This window comes from Staurois parvus, unplaced genomic scaffold, assembly GCF_062004578.1.
Source record: "Staurois parvus isolate SC_StPar_1 unplaced genomic scaffold, SC_StPar_1.0 ptg002205l, whole genome shotgun sequence".
NCBI lineage: Eukaryota > Metazoa > Chordata > Amphibia > Anura > Ranidae > Staurois > Staurois parvus.
Genome location: NW_028320001.1, coordinates 19,081 through 32,288, shown reverse-complemented (window position 1 = coordinate 32,288; position 13,208 = coordinate 19,081). Strand labels below are relative to the sequence as shown.

Sequence of the window (13,208 nt, the reverse complement as noted above, 5' to 3'; positions counted from 1 at the left end):
AAGCTTACCCCAAAAGCAGCAGAGACAAATAAATGTCAAAGGCTAATGGCACAGCTATTTCAACCAGAAGTCTTTCCAAGGCAAAAAGGTTTTCCCCAAAAGGGTACAAACCCCACCTCTTTCAGACCGCCCTAAGACTGCACTGGATCTGAGCCAAAAGGCCGAGAAGCGATAACCGGAAACTCGGGCCTACCCGAGGGCCGCCCGAACGGGCAGAGGGGACGGGCTCGCTGAGAGCTCCACGGGCCGCAGGGGGCCCACTCCTCCGCAGGGCTCTCCCAGGTGGCTGGGGCTGCCAAAATTCACACCTCTGGCCCAGGGCCTGGCTCCCCTGCCTCCACTCCCTCCCTGGACACTTGGCTTCCATCCCCTGGGCCCAGTCTGCTCCTCCTCTAGCCCAAGTGGGCACCAGCAGGTGCTGCTGGTTTGGGGAGAAATCAGCAGCACGGTCGTTTGCATGGCCCCGCCTCTAGGGCGACGCGGGCGAGGCGGGCCACTAGAGGGAGACACAGGCCTTGGCATGGCATATCCGTGCGGCAGCTCGAGCGGCCGTCCCAGAGTCGAGCTGAGCAGAGCAGCAGCTCTCTCTCTCGGGTTGCTTCCAGCCAGGCCTCCCTCCTTCCTCCTTCGGACGGGCTGAAAGCTCGGCTTCCCAGCCAGCTGACTTCCTGCTTTCCTTCGGATGGAGAGACAGAGAGCTTGCTGACTCTCCTCGCTTCTTTTCAGGCCATTGGGCACGTCGTCCCATCCAGGCAAGCCCAGCAAGAATGAAAGCAAGAAAGTGACACGCACCAAACAAAAGCACACAGGCACACCCAGGGTTAAAAACACCTTTAATGGAATGAGGCTTTTCACACCTCGTTAGGAGTTATCAGCAACAAACACAGATAAGGCACAATGAGGAGGAGGACAACAACAATAACACACAACACAATGAAGCCAGCAGGCTGCCGTCTGGTCTGCAGGAGCCAAGGCCAAGGCTGGTTAGGACCACTGGGATGGGCCTCGATCACTCCCATCACAGGTGTGACCTTGTGCCCTTTCCTTTCCTTCTTGGGGAAAGAAAGGAGAGTGACTGCTTGTCGTAGTCATTTCTCTTCTTCTATGTCTGCTTTTGGAAAACCGCATAAGAGGGGTGCACCGGTCCTGGAGGTACTGCAATACCAGGTCGATGCGTGGAGTGGACAGAGCAAGCTCTTCTTCCATCTCCCTGTTCTAAAAATCCATTTAATATATGGTCCCCAGATAGGGGACGTATCAGATATTAAACTGATAAGAACAGATACTACACTTGATCTTAGCCAAAAGGCCGAGAAGCGATAACCGGAAACTCGGGCCTACCCGAGGGCCGCCCGAACGGGCAGAGGGGACGGGCTCGCTGAGAGCTCCACGGGCCGCAGGGGGCCCACTCCTCCGCAGGGCTCTCCCAGGTGGCTGGGGCTGCCAAAATTCACACCTCTGGCCCAGGGCCTGGCTCCCCTGCCTCCACTCCCTCCCTGGACACTTGGCTTCCATCCCCTGGGCCCAGTCTGCTCCTCCTCTAGCCCAAGTGGGCACCAGCAGGTGCTGCTGGTTTGGGGAGAAATCAGCAGCACGGTCGTTTGCATGGCCCCGCCTCTAGGGCGACGCGGGCGAGGCGGGCCACTAGAGGGAGACACAGGCCTTGGCATGGCATATCCGTGCGGCAGCTCGAGCGGCCGTCCCAGAGTCGAGCTGAGCAGAGCAGCAGCTCTCTCTCTCGGGTTGCTTCCAGCCAGGCCTCCCTCCTTCCTCCTTCGGACGGGCTGAAAGCTCGGCTTCCCAGCCAGCTGACTTCCTGCTTTCCTTCGGATGGAGAGACAGAGAGCTTGCTGACTCTCCTCGCTTCTTTTCAGGCCATTGGGCACGTCGTCCCATCCAGGCAAGCCCAGCAAGAATGAAAGCAAGAAAGTGACACGCACCAAACAAAAGCACACAGGCACACCCAGGGTTAAAAACACCTTTAATGGAATGAGGCTTTTCACACCTCGTTAGGAGTTATCAGCAACAAACACAGATAAGGCACAATGAGGAGGAGGACAACAACAATAACACACAACACAATGAAGCCAGCAGGCTGCCGTCTGGTCTGCAGGAGCCAAGGCCAAGGCTGGTTAGGACCACTGGGATGGGCCTCGATCACTCCCATCACAGGTGTGACCTTGTGCCCTTTCCTTTCCTTCTTGGGGAAAGAAAGGAGAGTGACTGCTTGTCGTAGTCATTTCTCTTCTTCTATGTCTGCTTTTGGAAAACCGCATAAGAGGGGTGCACCGGTCCTGGAGGTACTGCAATACCAGGTCGATGCGTGGAGTGGACAGAGCAAGCTCTTCTTCCATCTCCCTGTTCTAAAAATCCATTTAATATATGGTCCCCAGATAGGGGACGTATCAGATATTAAACTGATAAGAACAGATACTACACTTGATCTTAGCCAAAAGGCCGAGAAGCGATAACCGGAAACTCGGGCCTACCCGAGGGCCGCCCGAACGGGCAGAGGGGACGGGCTCGCTGAGAGCTCCACGGGCCGCAGGGGGCCCACTCCTCCGCAGGGCTCTCCCAGGTGGCTGGGGCTGCCAAAATTCACACCTCTGGCCCAGGGCCTGGCTCCCCTGCCTCCACTCCCTCCCTGGACACTTGGCTTCCATCCCCTGGGCCCAGTCTGCTCCTCCTCTAGCCCAAGTGGGCACCAGCAGGTGCTGCTGGTTTGGGGAGAAATCAGCAGCACGGTCGTTTGCATGGCCCCGCCTCTAGGGCGACGCGGGCGAGGCGGGCCACTAGAGGGAGACACAGGCCTTGGCATGGCATATCCGTGCGGCAGCTCGAGCGGCCGTCCCAGAGTCGAGCTGAGCAGAGCAGCAGCTCTCTCTCTCGGGTTGCTTCCAGCCAGGCCTCCCTCCTTCCTCCTTCGGACGGGCTGAAAGCTCGGCTTCCCAGCCAGCTGACTTCCTGCTTTCCTTCGGATGGAGAGACAGAGAGCTTGCTGACTCTCCTCGCTTCTTTTCAGGCCATTGGGCACGTCGTCCCATCCAGGCAAGCCCAGCAAGAATGAAAGCAAGAAAGTGACACGCACCAAACAAAAGCACACAGGCACACCCAGGGTTAAAAACACCTTTAATGGAATGAGGCTTTTCACACCTCGTTAGGAGTTATCAGCAACAAACACAGATAAGGCACAATGAGGAGGAGGACAACAACAATAACACACAACACAATGAAGCCAGCAGGCTGCCGTCTGGTCTGCAGGAGCCAAGGCCAAGGCTGGTTAGGACCACTGGGATGGGCCTCGATCACTCCCATCACAGGTGTGACCTTGTGCCCTTTCCTTTCCTTCTTGGGGAAAGAAAGGAGAGTGACTGCTTGTCGTAGTCATTTCTCTTCTTCTATGTCTGCTTTTGGAAAACCGCATAAGAGGGGTGCACCGGTCCTGGAGGTACTGCAATACCAGGTCGATGCGTGGAGTGGACAGAGCAAGCTCTTCTTCCATCTCCCTGTTCTAAAAATCCATTTAATATATGGTCCCCAGATAGGGGACGTATCAGATATTAAACTGATAAGAACAGATACTACACTTGATCTTAGCCAAAAGGCCGAGAAGCGATAACCGGAAACTCGGGCCTACCCGAGGGCCGCCCGAACGGGCAGAGGGGACGGGCTCGCTGAGAGCTCCACGGGCCGCAGGGGGCCCACTCCTCCGCAGGGCTCTCCCAGGTGGCTGGGGCTGCCAAAATTCACACCTCTGGCCCAGGGCCTGGCTCCCCTGCCTCCACTCCCTCCCTGGACACTTGGCTTCCATCCCCTGGGCCCAGTCTGCTCCTCCTCTAGCCCAAGTGGGCACCAGCAGGTGCTGCTGGTTTGGGGAGAAATCAGCAGCACGGTCGTTTGCATGGCCCCGCCTCTAGGGCGACGCGGGCGAGGCGGGCCACTAGAGGGAGACACAGGCCTTGGCATGGCATATCCGTGCGGCAGCTCGAGCGGCCGTCCCAGAGTCGAGCTGAGCAGAGCAGCAGCTCTCTCTCTCGGGTTGCTTCCAGCCAGGCCTCCCTCCTTCCTCCTTCGGACGGGCTGAAAGCTCGGCTTCCCAGCCAGCTGACTTCCTGCTTTCCTTCGGATGGAGAGACAGAGAGCTTGCTGACTCTCCTCGCTTCTTTTCAGGCCATTGGGCACGTCGTCCCATCCAGGCAAGCCCAGCAAGAATGAAAGCAAGAAAGTGACACGCACCAAACAAAAGCACACAGGCACACCCAGGGTTAAAAACACCTTTAATGGAATGAGGCTTTTCACACCTCGTTAGGAGTTATCAGCAACAAACACAGATAAGGCACAATGAGGAGGAGGACAACAACAATAACACACAACACAATGAAGCCAGCAGGCTGCCGTCTGGTCTGCAGGAGCCAAGGCCAAGGCTGGTTAGGACCACTGGGATGGGCCTCGATCACTCCCATCACAGGTGTGACCTTGTGCCCTTTCCTTTCCTTCTTGGGGAAAGAAAGGAGAGTGACTGCTTGTCGTAGTCATTTCTCTTCTTCTATGTCTGCTTTTGGAAAACCGCATAAGAGGGGTGCACCGGTCCTGGAGGTACTGCAATACCAGGTCGATGCGTGGAGTGGACAGAGCAAGCTCTTCTTCCATCTCCCTGTTCTAAAAATCCATTTAATATATGGTCCCCAGATAGGGGACGTATCAGATATTAAACTGATAAGAACAGATACTACACTTGATCTTAGCCAAAAGGCCGAGAAGCGATAACCGGAAACTCGGGCCTACCCGAGGGCCGCCCGAACGGGCAGAGGGGACGGGCTCGCTGAGAGCTCCACGGGCCGCAGGGGGCCCACTCCTCCGCAGGGCTCTCCCAGGTGGCTGGGGCTGCCAAAATTCACACCTCTGGCCCAGGGCCTGGCTCCCCTGCCTCCACTCCCTCCCTGGACACTTGGCTTCCATCCCCTGGGCCCAGTCTGCTCCTCCTCTAGCCCAAGTGGGCACCAGCAGGTGCTGCTGGTTTGGGGAGAAATCAGCAGCACGGTCGTTTGCATGGCCCCGCCTCTAGGGCGACGCGGGCGAGGCGGGCCACTAGAGGGAGACACAGGCCTTGGCATGGCATATCCGTGCGGCAGCTCGAGCGGCCGTCCCAGAGTCGAGCTGAGCAGAGCAGCAGCTCTCTCTCTCGGGTTGCTTCCAGCCAGGCCTCCCTCCTTCCTCCTTCGGACGGGCTGAAAGCTCGGCTTCCCAGCCAGCTGACTTCCTGCTTTCCTTCGGATGGAGAGACAGAGAGCTTGCTGACTCTCCTCGCTTCTTTTCAGGCCATTGGGCACGTCGTCCCATCCAGGCAAGCCCAGCAAGAATGAAAGCAAGAAAGTGACACGCACCAAACAAAAGCACACAGGCACACCCAGGGTTAAAAACACCTTTAATGGAATGAGGCTTTTCACACCTCGTTAGGAGTTATCAGCAACAAACACAGATAAGGCACAATGAGGAGGAGGACAACAACAATAACACACAACACAATGAAGCCAGCAGGCTGCCGTCTGGTCTGCAGGAGCCAAGGCCAAGGCTGGTTAGGACCACTGGGATGGGCCTCGATCACTCCCATCACAGGTGTGACCTTGTGCCCTTTCCTTTCCTTCTTGGGGAAAGAAAGGAGAGTGACTGCTTGTCGTAGTCATTTCTCTTCTTCTATGTCTGCTTTTGGAAAACCGCATAAGAGGGGTGCACCGGTCCTGGAGGTACTGCAATACCAGGTCGATGCGTGGAGTGGACAGAGCAAGCTCTTCTTCCATCTCCCTGTTCTAAAAATCCATTTAATATATGGTCCCCAGATAGGGGACGTATCAGATATTAAACTGATAAGAACAGATACTACACTTGATCTTAGCCAAAAGGCCGAGAAGCGATAACCGGAAACTCGGGCCTACCCGAGGGCCGCCCGAACGGGCAGAGGGGACGGGCTCGCTGAGAGCTCCACGGGCCGCAGGGGGCCCACTCCTCCGCAGGGCTCTCCCAGGTGGCTGGGGCTGCCAAAATTCACACCTCTGGCCCAGGGCCTGGCTCCCCTGCCTCCACTCCCTCCCTGGACACTTGGCTTCCATCCCCTGGGCCCAGTCTGCTCCTCCTCTAGCCCAAGTGGGCACCAGCAGGTGCTGCTGGTTTGGGGAGAAATCAGCAGCACGGTCGTTTGCATGGCCCCGCCTCTAGGGCGACGCGGGCGAGGCGGGCCACTAGAGGGAGACACAGGCCTTGGCATGGCATATCCGTGCGGCAGCTCGAGCGGCCGTCCCAGAGTCGAGCTGAGCAGAGCAGCAGCTCTCTCTCTCGGGTTGCTTCCAGCCAGGCCTCCCTCCTTCCTCCTTCGGACGGGCTGAAAGCTCGGCTTCCCAGCCAGCTGACTTCCTGCTTTCCTTCGGATGGAGAGACAGAGAGCTTGCTGACTCTCCTCGCTTCTTTTCAGGCCATTGGGCACGTCGTCCCATCCAGGCAAGCCCAGCAAGAATGAAAGCAAGAAAGTGACACGCACCAAACAAAAGCACACAGGCACACCCAGGGTTAAAAACACCTTTAATGGAATGAGGCTTTTCACACCTCGTTAGGAGTTATCAGCAACAAACACAGATAAGGCACAATGAGGAGGAGGACAACAACAATAACACACAACACAATGAAGCCAGCAGGCTGCCGTCTGGTCTGCAGGAGCCAAGGCCAAGGCTGGTTAGGACCACTGGGATGGGCCTCGATCACTCCCATCACAGGTGTGACCTTGTGCCCTTTCCTTTCCTTCTTGGGGAAAGAAAGGAGAGTGACTGCTTGTCGTAGTCATTTCTCTTCTTCTATGTCTGCTTTTGGAAAACCGCATAAGAGGGGTGCACCGGTCCTGGAGGTACTGCAATACCAGGTCGATGCGTGGAGTGGACAGAGCAAGCTCTTCTTCCATCTCCCTGTTCTAAAAATCCATTTAATATATGGTCCCCAGATAGGGGACGTATCAGATATTAAACTGATAAGAACAGATACTACACTTGATCTTAGCCAAAAGGCCGAGAAGCGATAACCGGAAACTCGGGCCTACCCGAGGGCCGCCCGAACGGGCAGAGGGGACGGGCTCGCTGAGAGCTCCACGGGCCGCAGGGGGCCCACTCCTCCGCAGGGCTCTCCCAGGTGGCTGGGGCTGCCAAAATTCACACCTCTGGCCCAGGGCCTGGCTCCCCTGCCTCCACTCCCTCCCTGGACACTTGGCTTCCATCCCCTGGGCCCAGTCTGCTCCTCCTCTAGCCCAAGTGGGCACCAGCAGGTGCTGCTGGTTTGGGGAGAAATCAGCAGCACGGTCGTTTGCATGGCCCCGCCTCTAGGGCGACGCGGGCGAGGCGGGCCACTAGAGGGAGACACAGGCCTTGGCATGGCATATCCGTGCGGCAGCTCGAGCGGCCGTCCCAGAGTCGAGCTGAGCAGAGCAGCAGCTCTCTCTCTCGGGTTGCTTCCAGCCAGGCCTCCCTCCTTCCTCCTTCGGACGGGCTGAAAGCTCGGCTTCCCAGCCAGCTGACTTCCTGCTTTCCTTCGGATGGAGAGACAGAGAGCTTGCTGACTCTCCTCGCTTCTTTTCAGGCCATTGGGCACGTCGTCCCATCCAGGCAAGCCCAGCAAGAATGAAAGCAAGAAAGTGACACGCACCAAACAAAAGCACACAGGCACACCCAGGGTTAAAAACACCTTTAATGGAATGAGGCTTTTCACACCTCGTTAGGAGTTATCAGCAACAAACACAGATAAGGCACAATGAGGAGGAGGACAACAACAATAACACACAACACAATGAAGCCAGCAGGCTGCCGTCTGGTCTGCAGGAGCCAAGGCCAAGGCTGGTTAGGACCACTGGGATGGGCCTCGATCACTCCCATCACAGGTGTGACCTTGTGCCCTTTCCTTTCCTTCTTGGGGAAAGAAAGGAGAGTGACTGCTTGTCGTAGTCATTTCTCTTCTTCTATGTCTGCTTTTGGAAAACCGCATAAGAGGGGTGCACCGGTCCTGGAGGTACTGCAATACCAGGTCGATGCGTGGAGTGGACAGAGCAAGCTCTTCTTCCATCTCCCTGTTCTAAAAATCCATTTAATATATGGTCCCCAGATAGGGGACGTATCAGATATTAAACTGATAAGAACAGATACTACACTTGATCTTAGCCAAAAGGCCGAGAAGCGATAACCGGAAACTCGGGCCTACCCGAGGGCCGCCCGAACGGGCAGAGGGGACGGGCTCGCTGAGAGCTCCACGGGCCGCAGGGGGCCCACTCCTCCGCAGGGCTCTCCCAGGTGGCTGGGGCTGCCAAAATTCACACCTCTGGCCCAGGGCCTGGCTCCCCTGCCTCCACTCCCTCCCTGGACACTTGGCTTCCATCCCCTGGGCCCAGTCTGCTCCTCCTCTAGCCCAAGTGGGCACCAGCAGGTGCTGCTGGTTTGGGGAGAAATCAGCAGCACGGTCGTTTGCATGGCCCCGCCTCTAGGGCGACGCGGGCGAGGCGGGCCACTAGAGGGAGACACAGGCCTTGGCATGGCATATCCGTGCGGCAGCTCGAGCGGCCGTCCCAGAGTCGAGCTGAGCAGAGCAGCAGCTCTCTCTCTCGGGTTGCTTCCAGCCAGGCCTCCCTCCTTCCTCCTTCGGACGGGCTGAAAGCTCGGCTTCCCAGCCAGCTGACTTCCTGCTTTCCTTCGGATGGAGAGACAGAGAGCTTGCTGACTCTCCTCGCTTCTTTTCAGGCCATTGGGCACGTCGTCCCATCCAGGCAAGCCCAGCAAGAATGAAAGCAAGAAAGTGACACGCACCAAACAAAAGCACACAGGCACACCCAGGGTTAAAAACACCTTTAATGGAATGAGGCTTTTCACACCTCGTTAGGAGTTATCAGCAACAAACACAGATAAGGCACAATGAGGAGGAGGACAACAACAATAACACACAACACAATGAAGCCAGCAGGCTGCCGTCTGGTCTGCAGGAGCCAAGGCCAAGGCTGGTTAGGACCACTGGGATGGGCCTCGATCACTCCCATCACAGGTGTGACCTTGTGCCCTTTCCTTTCCTTCTTGGGGAAAGAAAGGAGAGTGACTGCTTGTCGTAGTCATTTCTCTTCTTCTATGTCTGCTTTTGGAAAACCGCATAAGAGGGGTGCACCGGTCCTGGAGGTACTGCAATACCAGGTCGATGCGTGGAGTGGACAGAGCAAGCTCTTCTTCCATCTCCCTGTTCTAAAAATCCATTTAATATATGGTCCCCAGATAGGGGACGTATCAGATATTAAACTGATAAGAACAGATACTACACTTGATCTTAGCCAAAAGGCCGAGAAGCGATAACCGGAAACTCGGGCCTACCCGAGGGCCGCCCGAACGGGCAGAGGGGACGGGCTCGCTGAGAGCTCCACGGGCCGCAGGGGGCCCACTCCTCCGCAGGGCTCTCCCAGGTGGCTGGGGCTGCCAAAATTCACACCTCTGGCCCAGGGCCTGGCTCCCCTGCCTCCACTCCCTCCCTGGACACTTGGCTTCCATCCCCTGGGCCCAGTCTGCTCCTCCTCTAGCCCAAGTGGGCACCAGCAGGTGCTGCTGGTTTGGGGAGAAATCAGCAGCACGGTCGTTTGCATGGCCCCGCCTCTAGGGCGACGCGGGCGAGGCGGGCCACTAGAGGGAGACACAGGCCTTGGCATGGCATATCCGTGCGGCAGCTCGAGCGGCCGTCCCAGAGTCGAGCTGAGCAGAGCAGCAGCTCTCTCTCTCGGGTTGCTTCCAGCCAGGCCTCCCTCCTTCCTCCTTCGGACGGGCTGAAAGCTCGGCTTCCCAGCCAGCTGACTTCCTGCTTTCCTTCGGATGGAGAGACAGAGAGCTTGCTGACTCTCCTCGCTTCTTTTCAGGCCATTGGGCACGTCGTCCCATCCAGGCAAGCCCAGCAAGAATGAAAGCAAGAAAGTGACACGCACCAAACAAAAGCACACAGGCACACCCAGGGTTAAAAACACCTTTAATGGAATGAGGCTTTTCACACCTCGTTAGGAGTTATCAGCAACAAACACAGATAAGGCACAATGAGGAGGAGGACAACAACAATAACACACAACACAATGAAGCCAGCAGGCTGCCGTCTGGTCTGCAGGAGCCAAGGCCAAGGCTGGTTAGGACCACTGGGATGGGCCTCGATCACTCCCATCACAGGTGTGACCTTGTGCCCTTTCCTTTCCTTCTTGGGGAAAGAAAGGAGAGTGACTGCTTGTCGTAGTCATTTCTCTTCTTCTATGTCTGCTTTTGGAAAACCGCATAAGAGGGGTGCACCGGTCCTGGAGGTACTGCAATACCAGGTCGATGCGTGGAGTGGACAGAGCAAGCTCTTCTTCCATCTCCCTGTTCTAAAAATCCATTTAATATATGGTCCCCAGATAGGGGACGTATCAGATATTAAACTGATAAGAACAGATACTACACTTGATCTTAGCCAAAAGGCCGAGAAGCGATAACCGGAAACTCGGGCCTACCCGAGGGCCGCCCGAACGGGCAGAGGGGACGGGCTCGCTGAGAGCTCCACGGGCCGCAGGGGGCCCACTCCTCCGCAGGGCTCTCCCAGGTGGCTGGGGCTGCCAAAATTCACACCTCTGGCCCAGGGCCTGGCTCCCCTGCCTCCACTCCCTCCCTGGACACTTGGCTTCCATCCCCTGGGCCCAGTCTGCTCCTCCTCTAGCCCAAGTGGGCACCAGCAGGTGCTGCTGGTTTGGGGAGAAATCAGCAGCACGGTCGTTTGCATGGCCCCGCCTCTAGGGCGACGCGGGCGAGGCGGGCCACTAGAGGGAGACACAGGCCTTGGCATGGCATATCCGTGCGGCAGCTCGAGCGGCCGTCCCAGAGTCGAGCTGAGCAGAGCAGCAGCTCTCTCTCTCGGGTTGCTTCCAGCCAGGCCTCCCTCCTTCCTCCTTCGGACGGGCTGAAAGCTCGGCTTCCCAGCCAGCTGACTTCCTGCTTTCCTTCGGATGGAGAGACAGAGAGCTTGCTGACTCTCCTCGCTTCTTTTCAGGCCATTGGGCACGTCGTCCCATCCAGGCAAGCCCAGCAAGAATGAAAGCAAGAAAGTGACACGCACCAAACAAAAGCACACAGGCACACCCAGGGTTAAAAACACCTTTAATGGAATGAGGCTTTTCACACCTCGTTAGGAGTTATCAGCAACAAACACAGATAAGGCACAATGAGGAGGAGGACAACAACAATAACACACAACACAATGAAGCCAGCAGGCTGCCGTCTGGTCTGCAGGAGCCAAGGCCAAGGCTGGTTAGGACCACTGGGATGGGCCTCGATCACTCCCATCACAGGTGTGACCTTGTGCCCTTTCCTTTCCTTCTTGGGGAAAGAAAGGAGAGTGACTGCTTGTCGTAGTCATTTCTCTTCTTCTATGTCTGCTTTTGGAAAACCGCATAAGAGGGGTGCACCGGTCCTGGAGGTACTGCAATACCAGGTCGATGCGTGGAGTGGACAGAGCAAGCTCTTCTTCCATCTCCCTGTTCTAAAAATCCATTTAATATATGGTCCCCAGATAGGGGACGTATCAGATATTAAACTGATAAGAACAGATACTACACTTGATCTTAGCCAAAAGGCCGAGAAGCGATAACCGGAAACTCGGGCCTACCCGAGGGCCGCCCGAACGGGCAGAGGGGACGGGCTCGCTGAGAGCTCCACGGGCCGCAGGGGGCCCACTCCTCCGCAGGGCTCTCCCAGGTGGCTGGGGCTGCCAAAATTCACACCTCTGGCCCAGGGCCTGGCTCCCCTGCCTCCACTCCCTCCCTGGACACTTGGCTTCCATCCCCTGGGCCCAGTCTGCTCCTCCTCTAGCCCAAGTGGGCACCAGCAGGTGCTGCTGGTTTGGGGAGAAATCAGCAGCACGGTCGTTTGCATGGCCCCGCCTCTAGGGCGACGCGGGCGAGGCGGGCCACTAGAGGGAGACACAGGCCTTGGCATGGCATATCCGTGCGGCAGCTCGAGCGGCCGTCCCAGAGTCGAGCTGAGCAGAGCAGCAGCTCTCTCTCTCGGGTTGCTTCCAGCCAGGCCTCCCTCCTTCCTCCTTCGGACGGGCTGAAAGCTCGGCTTCCCAGCCAGCTGACTTCCTGCTTTCCTTCGGATGGAGAGACAGAGAGCTTGCTGACTCTCCTCGCTTCTTTTCAGGCCATTGGGCACGTCGTCCCATCCAGGCAAGCCCAGCAAGAATGAAAGCAAGAAAGTGACACGCACCAAACAAAAGCACACAGGCACACCCAGGGTTAAAAACACCTTTAATGGAATGAGGCTTTTCACACCTCGTTAGGAGTTATCAGCAACAAACACAGATAAGGCACAATGAGGAGGAGGACAACAACAATAACACACAACACAATGAAGCCAGCAGGCTGCCGTCTGGTCTGCAGGAGCCAAGGCCAAGGCTGGTTAGGACCACTGGGATGGGCCTCGATCACTCCCATCACAGGTGTGACCTTGTGCCCTTTCCTTTCCTTCTTGGGGAAAGAAAGGAGAGTGACTGCTTGTCGTAGTCATTTCTCTTCTTCTATGTCTGCTTTTGGAAAACCGCATAAGAGGGGTGCACCGGTCCTGGAGGTACTGCAATACCAGGTCGATGCGTGGAGTGGACAGAGCAAGCTCTTCTTCCATCTCCCTGTTCTAAAAATCCATTTAATATATGGTCCCCAGATAGGGGACGTATCAGATATTAAACTGATAAGAACAGATACTACACTTGATCTTAGCCAAAAGGCCGAGAAGCGATAACCGGAAACTCGGGCCTACCCGAGGGCCGCCCGAACGGGCAGAGGGGACGGGCTCGCTGAGAGCTCCACGGGCCGCAGGGGGCCCACTCCTCCGCAGGGCTCTCCCAGGTGGCTGGGGCTGCCAAAATTCACACCTCTGGCCCAGGGCCTGGCTCCCCTGCCTCCACTCCCTCCCTGGACACTTGGCTTCCATCCCCTGGGCCCAGTCTGCTCCTCCTCTAGCCCAAGTGGGCACCAGCAGGTGCTGCTGGTTTGGGGAGAAATCAGCAGCACGGTCGTTTGCATGGCCCCGCCTCTAGGGCGACGCGGGCGAGGCGGGCCACTAGAGGGAGACACAGGCCTTGGCATGGCATATCCGTGCGGCAGCTCGAGCGGCCGTCCCAGAGTCGAGCTGAGCAGAGCAGCA

The 13,208-nt window shown here is 57.1% G+C and overlaps 11 non-coding genes across 11 annotated transcripts; all 11 read right to left on the bottom strand.

The window, feature by feature from the left end:
• Positions 1-1,130: 1,130 nt before the first annotated feature.
• LOC149431590 (U2 spliceosomal RNA) lies at positions 1,131-1,321 on the bottom strand. Its single transcript, XR_016309212.1, has one exon. It is a non-coding gene; the product is annotated as a U2 spliceosomal RNA (small nuclear RNA).
• A 957-nt stretch (positions 1,322-2,278) lies between these two features.
• LOC149431589 (U2 spliceosomal RNA) lies at positions 2,279-2,469 on the bottom strand. Its single transcript, XR_016309211.1, has one exon. It is a non-coding gene; the product is annotated as a U2 spliceosomal RNA (small nuclear RNA).
• Positions 2,470-3,426: 957 nt separating this feature from the next.
• LOC149431588 (U2 spliceosomal RNA) lies at positions 3,427-3,617 on the bottom strand. Its single transcript, XR_016309210.1, has one exon. It is a non-coding gene; the product is annotated as a U2 spliceosomal RNA (small nuclear RNA).
• A 957-nt stretch (positions 3,618-4,574) lies between these two features.
• LOC149431587 (U2 spliceosomal RNA) lies at positions 4,575-4,765 on the bottom strand. Its single transcript, XR_016309209.1, has one exon. It is a non-coding gene; the product is annotated as a U2 spliceosomal RNA (small nuclear RNA).
• Positions 4,766-5,722: 957 nt separating this feature from the next.
• On the bottom strand, positions 5,723-5,913 carry LOC149431586 (U2 spliceosomal RNA). The gene has a single exon (XR_016309208.1). It is a non-coding gene; the product is annotated as a U2 spliceosomal RNA (small nuclear RNA).
• Positions 5,914-6,870: 957 nt separating this feature from the next.
• LOC149431585 (U2 spliceosomal RNA) lies at positions 6,871-7,061 on the bottom strand. The gene has a single exon (XR_016309207.1). It is a non-coding gene; the product is annotated as a U2 spliceosomal RNA (small nuclear RNA).
• A 957-nt stretch (positions 7,062-8,018) lies between these two features.
• Positions 8,019-8,209, bottom strand: LOC149431584 (U2 spliceosomal RNA). Its single transcript, XR_016309206.1, has one exon. It is a non-coding gene; the product is annotated as a U2 spliceosomal RNA (small nuclear RNA).
• Positions 8,210-9,166: 957 nt separating this feature from the next.
• LOC149431583 (U2 spliceosomal RNA) lies at positions 9,167-9,357 on the bottom strand. Its single transcript, XR_016309205.1, has one exon. It is a non-coding gene; the product is annotated as a U2 spliceosomal RNA (small nuclear RNA).
• Positions 9,358-10,314: 957 nt separating this feature from the next.
• On the bottom strand, positions 10,315-10,505 carry LOC149431582 (U2 spliceosomal RNA). Its single transcript, XR_016309204.1, has one exon. It is a non-coding gene; the product is annotated as a U2 spliceosomal RNA (small nuclear RNA).
• A 957-nt stretch (positions 10,506-11,462) lies between these two features.
• On the bottom strand, positions 11,463-11,653 carry LOC149431581 (U2 spliceosomal RNA). The gene has a single exon (XR_016309202.1). It is a non-coding gene; the product is annotated as a U2 spliceosomal RNA (small nuclear RNA).
• Positions 11,654-12,610: 957 nt separating this feature from the next.
• On the bottom strand, positions 12,611-12,801 carry LOC149431580 (U2 spliceosomal RNA). The gene has a single exon (XR_016309201.1). It is a non-coding gene; the product is annotated as a U2 spliceosomal RNA (small nuclear RNA).
• Positions 12,802-13,208: the final 407 nt, after the last annotated feature.